We start from the raw sequence: 13,059 nt of genomic DNA, 5'->3' as shown, positions 1-13,059 counted from the left end.
TCTAAGAGGAATGGCTGGTGCCCGAGGTTAAGATACGAATTGGGTACTTTGGGTGCCTAGTCTCCTCTCTCTCCAGTCAGTCTGTGTTCAGGTATCCACTTCATAACCAGCTGTAGGGTAGGACTTAAATAACCTTGTTCTGAGTATGAGTATGTAACCAAATTCGGTTCATTTAAAACTGAGGATAAGAGTTATATGTCATAGCTGGAGAGTAAGTTATACGTTTGTCTGTCTCCTACTGAACATGAATCAGAAAGCATCTGTTAGTTGCCACTGGCAGTGGTCTTATGACCACAGTGAGGAAAAGGTTTTGGAGAGTGAATCAGAGATGAAAAAGCTTTATTTTCTGGTACCATTAACCATGAAATAACCATTTTTCTGGCTTGATTTCTCTCTAGACTTACACTATAGGATGATACATTTCCTTACAGTTTGAAGCAGTTTGAATCATCTATTTGCTACTTGCAACCAACAGCATCTTAATACAGCTGAAGCACTGTTTTAATGCAAAAGGCACATCTGCACATAGCTGAGGATAAACCACACAGTGCTATTTCTCCTCCTATTTTTGTCTTTCTCCATATAGCACCTACTTTAGTTTTTACATGAATAATAATAGGTTTTTTATTGGGATAAAATTCATATACCATGAAACTCACCATTTGACCATTTAAAAGTGCACAATTGGCCAGGCATGGTGGCTCACACCGGCAATCCCAGCACTTTGGGAGGCCGAGGTGGGTGGATTGCTTAACTCAGGAGTTCTAGATCAGCCTGGGCAGCATGTGAGTCCCCATCTCTACAGAAAATATTAAATTAGCTGGGTGTGGTGTAACATGCCTGTAGTACAAGCTACCAGTGAGGCTGAGGTGAGAGGATTGCTTGAGCTGGGGAGGCAGAGGTGGCAGTAAGCCAAGATGGCACCATTGCACTCCAGCCTGGGTGACAGAGAGACCTTGTCTAAAAAAAAAAAGTGTACAATTCAGTGGTTAGTATATTCACAATGTTATGTAATTATCAGCACTGATTCCAGAAAATTTTTATCACACCGAAGAGATACCCTGTATCTATTTAGGAGTCGCTCCATATTACCCCCCTCCAACCAGCCCCTGGCAATTACTAATCTGCTATTTGTCTTTATGTATTTGCCTATTCTGGACATCTTGCATAAATACAACCATATAATACATGACCTTTTCTCTGGCTTCTTTCGCTTTGTAGCATGTATCAGTACTTCATTCCTTTTCAGGGCTGAATAATATTCCATTTTATGAATATACCACATTTTGTTTATCCATCAGTTGATGTATAGTTGGGCTGTTTCTCCCTTCCAGCTATTAAGAATAATGTGCTATGAATTTTCATATCCAAATTTTGGTGTGAATATATATTTTCATTTATCTTGGACATACACCTAGGTATGAAATTGCTGGTTCATATGATACTTCTATGTTTAACTTTTCGAGAAACTGCCAAACTGTTTTTCACAGCTGCTGCACCATTTTACATTCCAACCAGCAAAATGTGAAGACTAAAATTTCTCCACGTACACACCGACACATTATTTTTCATGTTTTTAAAAAAATTATAGCCATCACCTAAATTTGAAGGGGTATTTCATTGTGGTTTTGATTTGCGTTTTTATAATAACTAATGACGCTGTGTAGCTTTTCTATGCTTATCAGACATTTGTGTATTTTCCCTAGAAAAATATCTATTCAGCTTCTTTGCTCCTTTTTTAGTTGGGTTGCTTTCTTTTTGTTGTTAAGTTGTAACAGTTCTTTATATATTATGGATACCAGACCCTCATCAGAAACATGATTTGCAAATATTTTCTCCCCTTCTGTTGGTTGTTTTTTGGTTGTTGTTGTTATTCAATGAAACACTTTATGTTGTACTTTTATGCACAAAAGTTTTTAATTTTGATGAATTTCAACTTATTTTTTCTTGTTTTGCTTGTGCTTTTGGTGTCATAATTAAAAAACCATTACCTGATCCAAGATCATAGATTTAAACCTATGCTTCCTTTCAAGAGTTTTAGATATTTAGCTCCTTTATTTAGGTCCTCGATCCATTTCAAGTTAATTTTTTTTAATGGTCTGAAGTAGGGGTCCAACTGTATGGGTTATTTCCAGACTTTTTGTCCTATTCCAATAATCCATATGTCTATATTGTTATTCCAGTACCACACAGCTTTAATTATTCATAGATTTGTACTAAGTGCTGAAATCAGAAAGTATATTAATTCTTTCACTTTGCTCTTTTCTTTCAAGATTGTTTTAGCTATACGAGGTTCCATGAAATTCAATATGAATTTTGGGATCAGCTTGCCTGTTTCTGGAAAAAAAAAAAAACAGGCTGTTTGAATTTTGATAAAGATTTTATTGAATCTGTGTATTGTTTCAGCAATATTTCCATCTTAACAATATTAAGTCTAATAACCCATGATCACAGATATCTTTCATTTATTAATTTTTTAAAATTTCTCTTAACATTGTTTTGTAGTTTTTCAAAGTCTTGCACTTTCTTGGTTAAATTTAATCCTAAGTGTTTCATCGTTTTTAATACTATTGTAAATTGAATGTAAATGCAAATACTCATTGCATACATATGGAAATACAACTGATTTTTGTATGTTAGTCTGTGATAAGTAGGTTTTAATCAGCATTAACAGCAGCTTGAAATTAAAAAAAAAATAAGAGATTGAGATGGATATGTGAAAAGAAGAGAAGTCCCACCTTTAGCCAAGGAAAATATTTTAAGAGTTTATAAGGCCTGTGCCTGTCCTCAAGTTAATATCTCTCAGCTTCAAGCCCAACTTTCTATACTAGATTTTTTAATCCTGGGGCCGGAACTCTGCAAACACCATTTCAGCTGTACTACCTGCTCCCTGGTTAGGCTCTGCCATTCGAGGGTGTGAGAAAGGGCCTGCAGAGCTGGAAGAGGCAGAAGAGACTGTCTCCTTTCCATTTATTCCCTGTGGTCTTGTCTCATCCCAGCTTCCTGTGAGCATCACCCTAGCAATGCTTCTTCACAATGGCTGCAACAGTTCCTCCCCATTGCAGCGGCTGAATTCAACTTGCAGTTTCTCTAACGCTTGCAAGAGACACCAGTTTCAACAGAACAGAACCTCTTCCTCAGAGGTCTGAGTTTCAGCTACACATGGACCTTCCTCTGAGTTTCTAAGATTAATAATTCCAATCTCTATAATTGTTCTCCCAATTCTAAGAGTAGAAACTACTTCCTGTAGTTGCTATTTTCATGATACCTTAGTTACTTGACTGAACAACTTAACAGCTTGTTAACAAATATTTATATTAAATTATCTATGTCCTTATAACTGGTGTGGATTCTGTCACCTACCTCGGCCCTGCTAGATACAGGTGCTAACCTGGTTTAGAACCTACTATGTGCCAAGTATTGTGCCAGTTATTTTTCTACATTTCTTTTCTCAGGTAAGTAAGAGTTTAGGTGTAAGGGTGCCAGATACATTTGGCAGCAAAGAACTATAGTATTTTCCTTATTGTCACCCACATTTTTTGCTTGGCTATAAGCAATGGGGAAGGAAGAAAGCCCCAAAGTTTAGAAAGATAGTTTTCACCCTAATCCACTAAACTTCAAGGGAGAACTATGCATGCGAGGGACTCTTAATCACATGGAAAATAATGTCACAAGCTATTGCATCCTGAACCAGCACTGCCCAATAGAGTTTTCTGCAATAATATAAATGTTCTGTATCTGTTGAGAATTCTCCAGTATGGTAGCTTCTAGTCAGGTATGACTACTGAGCACTTGAAATGTCACTTGTGTGCTTGAGAAACTGGATTTTTAATCTTAATTAATTTTAACTTAAATACCCACATGTAGCCAGCCAGCAATATTAAATTTGATGGCCAAGTTAGACTTTTCAGGGCAGCAACAGATGGGCGTGGCTGAAGAAGTACTTCCTGGTCTTCTGGATGTATAATTTCACAGCAAACACAAATGCTACTTGGGATTGTTAAATTGTGTGCCTAGGTGACTTGTCAATGAGCTTTCATGTATGAAAAGACTGTCAAAAACAGATCATTCATGCTGGGGCTCACCTCCACAGGTGCCAGGGAACGTCTTGCCTTAGGGAAGAAAGCGAATCTATACTCCATGATTAGTGTGTGATTATATTTTACAGACAGGCATCAATGCCTAGTGATTTTGATGCACTTGGCTTTTATCTTGTGAGATTTATTTAAAGAAGCACATGCGTGGCTTAGAGCCTCGGGGAATGATAACATAAAAATAGGAAAGCATAAAAGGAAGCAAAAGAAAACCTGCTTCATTTGTAGAAAGGCTCACTCCCCTTTCAGGTAACTCCAAATTCTACCACCTGCATCTCTTCTCTTTTCAAATCCCTTCTCTAACTCAACTCTTATAAAATGTCTTTCATTATTAACCCACCAGAGAAAGCTTTCCCATACACACTCCATCCTGTGCCCCTCAGCGTTCAGTAGAAGAAGCCAGTAAAAAGGGCAAGAGAAAAGCAATGCTGACTGGGAGGTAGGAGTTGAGAAGAAAGTAGTAAAATGGATTTTCATTGTATTCATAGTGCTTTCTTTCTTTAAAAAAAACTAGAAGTACATAGAAGTAAAATTTTAACTTATTTCTAGATGACAATATTACTCTTCTTACATTTTTATAATTCAATTTTTTAACTTTAAAAATGAAAAGAAAAGCAATGATTAGTTCAACCATTGTGGAATACAATGTGGTAATTCCTCAAGGATCTAGAACCAGGAATACCATTTAGCCCAGCAATCCCATTACTGGGTATATACCCAAAGGATTATAAATCATTCTACTATAAAGGCACATGCACACATACGTTTATTGCAGCACTGTTCACAATAGCAAAGACTTGGAACCAACCCAAATGCCCATCAATGATAGACTGGATAAAGGAAATGTGGCACATATACACCATGGAATACTATGCAGCCATAACAAAGGATGAGTTCATGTCCTTTGCAGGGACATGGATGAAGCTGGACACCATCATTCTCAGCAAACTAACACAGGAACAGAAAACCAAATGTCGCCTGTTCTCACTCATAAGTGGGAGTTGAACAATGAGAACACATGGACACAGAGAGGGGAACATCAGACAATGGGGCCTGTCAGGGGGTGGGGGGCTAGGGGAGGGATTGCATTAGGAGAAATACCTAATGTAGATGACGGGTTGATGGGTTCAGCAAACCACCATGGCACATGTATACCTATGTAACAATTCTGCACTTTCTGCATGTGTATCCCAGAACTTAAATTATAATTAAGAAAAATAAATAAATAAATAAATAAATAAATAAAAGAAACAATGACCCCACACAGTATGCTTCTCCACTTTTTTATGTTGGTGTTTTCAACTATTATCATTCTGGAACAGATGGATCTTCAATGTGTCCATGTTGTTAAGTTAACATTGTCCAATAACTATTTATGTTTTTTTTTTTCAAGTTCATTTGGTATTTATTTGGCAATACCCCCGAACAAGACTGTTTTCATTAATTAGCCACAGGGTGAAGGAGGGGGCACTTAGGACATATTGCAAAATGGCCCTCAGTTTAACCTCCCACAAAACATGAAGGTATAATTTTTTCCTTATGTAAGTTTGCAAAGTACTTTATAGGCTGTTAAAAGTAAGACACTTTACGAAAGGGCTCACCAATTAAATCAAGGATAGTGAATCAGTTAAAAGTTCAGAACTAAGTGAATAAAGGAAATAGAACTCAATAAAGCTATACTTTAGCCAGAGTATTTAAAGATACTTGCTTCTTCAGGTTGGTTTCAGCTTCAAACATTTTCATGTAGGGCCCCTGAGTTCATTTATATTTATCAGATTGTGCATGCCAATTTGGTTTGGTAATAATGGTCTTTGATATCTAAATACAAAATAGAACATGTCTACTCTTTTCTGAGTGGTTTTATTTCTATGACTGTAGGCTTCTGGCAGTTGGACTAGTTCCAAAGGTGACAAGAGTAAAGGCTCTTTTCCAAGAACATCTCAACACCTTTGCTGAAACATGTTACTTGTGGTAATAACTTTTTCTGCTCGTTTCCTATTTTGCTGGTATTTGTTATATCACCTATATTATGATGGTCTCTCCGGAAGTGCCAGAGTTGTGTTTCAAATAGAATAATAATTTTAATCTTCTTTCAAAGTTTTTGTATAGAAATGGGCCATTTCTATCATGGATGTTGATGGATAATGATATTCTTATTTTATATAAAAATCTTGGAAGTAAAAGCAGGCCTGGTAGAGTCTGAAGCAGGAACAAAGAAAGATAGAAGACCAGACATCATTCCCACACAGGTTTTCTACAGAAACAGAGGAAGCTATTGCATTTTATATAAAATACAGTCATTTGCTTGCTGATTATGTAGATTTTTTATTGGACATCTTTCTATACTCTGTCCCTAAATAGGTAGTCTATTAGTCTTTTAGCAAGTTATTTATTGTTTGGCATCCTTGTGCAGATTTTATCAAAAACGTGGATTTTTAAAATGTTAATTTAATACAAGCAATGATGTACATAAAATGGTATATTTTGACTCAATATTAGGAGCCTTTTTTATTATTATTGTACATTCTATTTTGGATATTATCTCCTGCATTATCCTTGTTTCATTAATATCTGTGATTTGTAATGAATATTTTTTGGTCTCAACATATTTATGATATGATGCCTTATTAATAGAAATGATGACACTCTAGTAATGATGCAGGGGTGATAAGTGATAAGACAAATATAACTCAGGGACTACCCTTCCCCACTCCAGTATTAAGAATCTCCCTTATAAGTAATGAGTGGAGTTAATTTTGTCATTTCTAGGTCATGTTAAATTATAAAGTTTCTTCTCATCTAAATTATTACAATCCAGTACTTTTAAAGAGCTGAATTTTGACAACGATTTTTCTCAATATTTTATAAAGAATAAGAAAATACCAGTCAATTATCTGTTTCACAAATTGCGAATGTTGCATTGATTCACTCATTTTTGTGAGCCTAGTGCATTAGTGAAGGAGAGATACAATATGATGGCCTTAATCAAAGGATTTGACTTATTGAAGTCTACATGAGTTTACTCATTTATAAAATGATTTAGACAAAACAAGACTTTCCCAATGTTTCTATGGAATGCTAGCCACATAAAATGGTCTTTAAAGTAATGTTTTCCATCATGAAGTATGTATGGGTTATTAGTCTGTACTCATGCTGCTAATAAAGACATACCTGAGACTGGGTAATTTATAAAGGAAAGAGGTTTAATTGACTCACATTTCAGCATGGCTGGGGAGGCCTCAGGAAACTTACAATCATGGAGGTAGAGGAAGCAAACATGTCCTTCTTCACATGGTGGCAGCAAGGAGAAGTGCCAGAAGGGGAAATGCCAGATGCTTATAAAACCATTAGATCTCATGAGAACTCACTCACCATCATGAGACCAGCATGCAGGTAACCATTCCCATGAGTAAATTACCTCCCACTGGGTCCCTCCCATGACATGTGGGAATTATGGGAGCTACAATTCAAGATGAGATTTGGGTGGGAACACAGCCAAACCATATCAATGGGAAATATGACCCACAAAAATCTCCTTTCGATAATTAATATTAAACACTGAAATATTTGACCCCATAATTCCTTTTGAAAAATGTATTACCTAGTAACCACCTGTAGTATTCGTGGTAAAACAGCAAACTGATTCAATGTGAGAGGTGGCATTGAAACATTTCTGACACAACAGAGATAATCTTTGGCAAAAGTGATAAAGAACTAAAGAAAAGTCACAAACAAATAATCTTTGACTTGAATGAAAAATAAATACATATAGTTACAATAGGAGAATACTATAACAATTTTATTCTAAAAATCTTGAAGGCCAAGATGGACTTCCTAAAATTTTCTGGAATTACTTTCTAGAAATATTGTTTAAAAATGACTCAAGAAAAATCCTACAAATTAATAACCATTATTAAAATTGAAATCAGTAATAAAAAAATCCTACTTCAAACCATTCCAGTACCAGTTGATTATTTATTATTTTCCTAAAAGGTTTTAGCAATGCCTTAATAAATATTCCTTAATTTAATCTTAATCCTATAAAACTGTATTCAATTTGGAAAGAAACGCTACCCAATTTGTTTTATATTGCAAATATAACTTATATAACAAACTAGACATATACAGTATAAGAAAAATGAAAATTTAAAAATTCAACCAACAAGCAAAATTAGATCAACCTCAATTATAAACAAAAAATTAAAATACTAGCAAATATAATTCAGCAGTTTATTAAACAAGCACAATAACATTATTGACCATGAATTTTTATTAATCATGAAACTATAATACAGCTTTATTAAACCTATGAATAGAAATTAAAGGGAAAATTTCATATCATTATAATAAATCAAAAAATGACATTCAACACAATTCAACATCTGTGCTTGATTTTTTTAAAAATTCTAAGAAAACACTATAGAAGAGGATTTCTTTTAGTGAATACCATTCACTAAAAACTTACAACAAATTCCATACTCAATGTTGAAACTCTAGAAGCAGTCCCAACATCAGGATGTTCACTACTGACAATTTTATTCAATATTATACAGAAGATCCTGGGAAATTCAGTAAGACAAAGAAGTATGTGGTATGAGAATTGGAAAAAAAAAAAAAAGTAGGCAAACTTTGTGCTCATGTGAGCCGAAACTAATATGGAAGAAAAAAGGACAAAAAAGTAAATAAAAACTAAGATAATTTTGAGAAATGAGTTTGGGAGACTTTGTACCAAGGCTTATTATAAAGCTCTAGTGATGAAGCCAGGCTGTATTGGAGCATAAATAGACAGTGGACCAGTAGAACAGATTAGAGAGCCCTCATACAGATCTATTCCTAAAGGAAAACCTACCATTTGACAAAGGTGGCATCACATATCAGAGAGCAATCAATGGGTGAAATTGACAATCTACTTGAAAAAATCAAATAAGATCAGATGGCTATTTCACACTATATACAAAACAAAGTTTCAAGTGGATTAAAAATCTAAATGTAAAAAGCAAACACTTTAAACTCTTACAAATTCTTTTTTTTCTTATGTCAGGGTGAGAAAAAATTCTTAAACTAGTCATTAGAACACAATAATGATTTAAAAAAAAATACTGCTAAAGTCAAAAACATCAGAATTTCTGTCCAAAGTCTCTGTACATAAGATTAAAAGACAAAGAACAGACCAAAAAGAGATACTTGCAACTCTTATCATTGATAAGAATTAATATTCAGATTTAAGAACTCCTATTAGTAATTATGAAAACATTGAACAACCTGATGGAAAAGAAGGAAAAGGATATAAACAGAGACACCGCAGAGGAAGAATCAGAATTGATAATAAACTTATAAAAAGATGCTCAGCCTCACTACCAAACAAGGAAATGTTAATAAACCAAAATGAGATACCACTTCACATCAATCATATCAGCAAAGATGTAAAAATTTGCCAATGCCAAGCATTAATGAGAATGTGGTGAAATAAACACTTTGGAGGGCAATTTGATATCACCAAGTAACTGCTTCCACCCATCAGTGTTGACATATACAAGGAAACATATCCAAGAATGTTAACTGTAACATTTTAAACATAGCAAAACCTAAAAACAACATAACTGTCCATCTAAAGGAAAATAGTCTGGTATGTTCATGCAACAAAATAATGTGCAACAGTTAAAATGAGTGAACTATAGATAAGTAAGCTGCAGAAGGACACAAACAGTATGATATTATTTGTATATAGCATGAAATTTGTAAAAGGATATTATTTAGATACACATGCTGTGTTCTAAAAGCATGCAAGCGAAAGATAGCAACTTCAGAATAGCAGTTACTTCTACATAAGAGGGATGAAAATTTGGTTGGAGAAGAGCAACACAGGTGGATTAAACTCTCTCTCCAACGTTTTAGTGCTTAGAAATATCTGAGGCAAATATGGCAACATTTTAACATATGATCAGGTCGTGTAGTGAGTGCATGAGTGTTTATTATGCCATCCTCTATAACTCTGAATGTTTTTAATATTTTGCAACCTTTACCTGTGTTTCTTGTTTTCAAAAAACTAAAAATTAACAAGAAACAAAGGTACAGTGAGCTTTGTGGAAGCAAATATAAAAAAAGCAATAAAATCTGACTGTCCTAGCTAGTGATGATTTGCCTGGACCTCAAGGCTAAGAAATCACTGCACTTACTTCCTCTCTCCCAACTCTAACTGGAACCCTCCTCTTAAAACATGTCCTGCTTTCCCCAGCATCCATCTTTGGTTTCCAACCTGGCTTGCTTACTGGGCACTTCCTTTGTTCCTCTCCTCACCTCTACAGCAATATTCTTCGTCAAGGCTTTCAGGTTTCAGGAGCTGATCTTTAATCCAGATTTTGAGTACAGACTCATTTCCTTGGGCAGACCCATGTCTAACCATCTGCTCAGATTCTTCCCTGGATATGGGTGAACTGTGGTATATTCATACTGTGAAATACTTCCCTGCAGTTAAAGGGAATGAACTATAGCCACAATTCTCAACATGGATATATCAAAACATAATAGGGAGCAAAAGAAGCAAACGCTCCTCTCAGGAATCACTTCTATTTGCCCTCCTGGGCTAGAAAGCTGCCCACAGCCTGGCCTCAGCTGGAAATGAGCACTGCCCTTCCACAGCTGCAGCACTTGAAGAGTCTGAAAACATGTGGGAAAAGCTTCTGCTCTAATGTTTATTGAAAGAACATAAATAGAATACAAAATAATACCTCTGGTATGTTTGAACACTGTAAAAATTACATATATAGAGCAGGACTAGAAGGGAATAAAGAGAAATGAAAATAGATTTTTAAAAAATGTGTCAGGATCATGGGTAATTTTCTCCCCTTCCTTTTGTATCCTATCGATATTGTTATGTGTTTGTATAACAAGTTATTTTAAAATGTTAAAAAACATAGGTTGTGGGACAGATAGAATCAATCTGTAATCTTTCTGGTAATGAACAGTGAATTTTCTCTGAGTTGATAATGGGCTTCAATTCTGCCGTCAGAACCACAGTTTGTCGGCAATTCCAGGACACCCATTTCCTACTGATCACATGCTCTGGGATAAGAATAACGTAGAGCAGGACACCCATTTCCTACTGATCACATGCTCTGGGATAAGAATAACATAGAGCACCACTGTATTATACAGCTGTCTGAAATTTTAATCACCACTTGCTTTCCAAAGCAACAGACTAATTACTTCATTTAACATTGTAGGATTGATAAAGAAAGATTACAGGTATTTCAAAGGCAATTGGTCAAGTTGGTATGAACAAACTACTTGCCCCAAACTGTTGAGGTGTTAAGATTCCACTTAATAGAATGACCATAGGCCAGTAAGTTTTGCAACTGCATGGTAACAAAGCCCTTCTGGGAGCAGGAGTGTAATGTCTGGTCTAGATGATAGGTGTTGACAAAGTCCTGGGTTCCAGTCCTAGCTCTGCCACTGAGTAACAGTGAGAAAACGCTTGGTATTTCTGAGTTTCAGTTTTCTCTTCGGTGAAACAGAGATGATGGTGTACACCTAACGGAATGGATGTGAGCGTGAACTGAGATAATGAATGTAAAACAGTTAACTAGAGACCTGGCCCCTAGCAGATGCTCAGTAAATAACAGCTTTTGTTTTTCAATCAGCTCATTTTCCCTGAGTTCTGTTATGTATGGCCCTTAGCTAAGTCATATAGGTGGGCCATTTTTTGAGGAGGCCTACAGGTAGAGTAGCAATTGACACTAAATGTAATTCCCGAAGATGTGACAGGTCTGGGGAATGCTATTATTTGAAGAATACTATGACTATGGATTAACAATACAGCTCAAGCCCACCCTCCACTGATTTTTCCACTCAGAACAAATCTATAGAATATAGCCATACAACACAGGGCTGAACTGAGAACACCACAGCACACAGTTCTCTTCAATATACCAACACAGTCTTGTGTGTGATAATACCCCTTATGCTTAGGTTGGTAAATTATTTCTAAACTGGAAGTTTGTCACATTTTCTTATTGACAGAAAAAGAATAAAAGCAGAGAAAGGCAAAGCAAACAAAAGGTCATAGGAGAAGAACCTATTGCAAAAAGAATAAAAGTCAGACCATTGTTATGGAGCAGAATCCATAGGGCTAAGACATGGGAGCACTAGAATGTAGAACTGGCACCTAGAAGAAACCTCCTGTTGCCCCTGCCACAAGCATCAGAGAACCACTGGTTTATCTCTCTGGTTTTTCTTTTCTGGAATCTGTATGTGTTTATCCAGAAGAGCAGGAGGTTGATGATCAAGGAAGCAGCTCCTTAATCAGCCTAAATGGGAGGCGTAAGAGGAAGGATGAACCAGTGAGGCTGATCTGAGCTTAGAGAAAACTCTGAAGGACAAGGCAGGTGTTTTCAAGAATGCATTATCCATAAAATCTCAGACAGGGCGGCACCTTGCCCTTGGGAATATTCCAAACCAGATCCTACTGGCATATTCTTCCGGATCACCTAAAGACTTCATATAAGAAATTCATCAGGTGCTCAATTTTCCTGTTTCTGTCTGAACTTTGCTCATTAAAAAAAAAACACAATAGATTTCACACTAAAGTGTTTATCTTCCTCCAGGGTATTTTTCTTCCATTTACTTCAGGAACCATGCCCAGAAAATATTTTGAGAATGAAATTACAGCAAGAGTGAAATAACTTACAGAGCCTCAAACTTTAGGGGCATGATTTCATATTACTCATTTTAAATAACTGCTGGTGTCTGGGAGTGCTATAGATATTTGTCCTGTTGCGTCATTGTGGGACATCTGAAAAATATTTTACTGGCAGCTTGCAAAGGAAAGACAAGTGATGGAGACAAGGCCATGGAAAGCATACAGCAGGGTCTGCATGGTGATCCCAGCACCTCTGAGCTCTCAGACTCACTTCAGGCAAGTCATTTTACACACCCCCTATCACCCCCTCAGGTTTCTTGCCTGCCA

Source organism: Nomascus leucogenys, chromosome 1a (assembly GCF_006542625.1).
Source record: "Nomascus leucogenys isolate Asia chromosome 1a, Asia_NLE_v1, whole genome shotgun sequence".
Lineage (NCBI taxonomy): Eukaryota > Metazoa > Chordata > Mammalia > Primates > Hylobatidae > Nomascus > Nomascus leucogenys.
Note: the sequence above shows the minus strand (reverse complement) of the source record.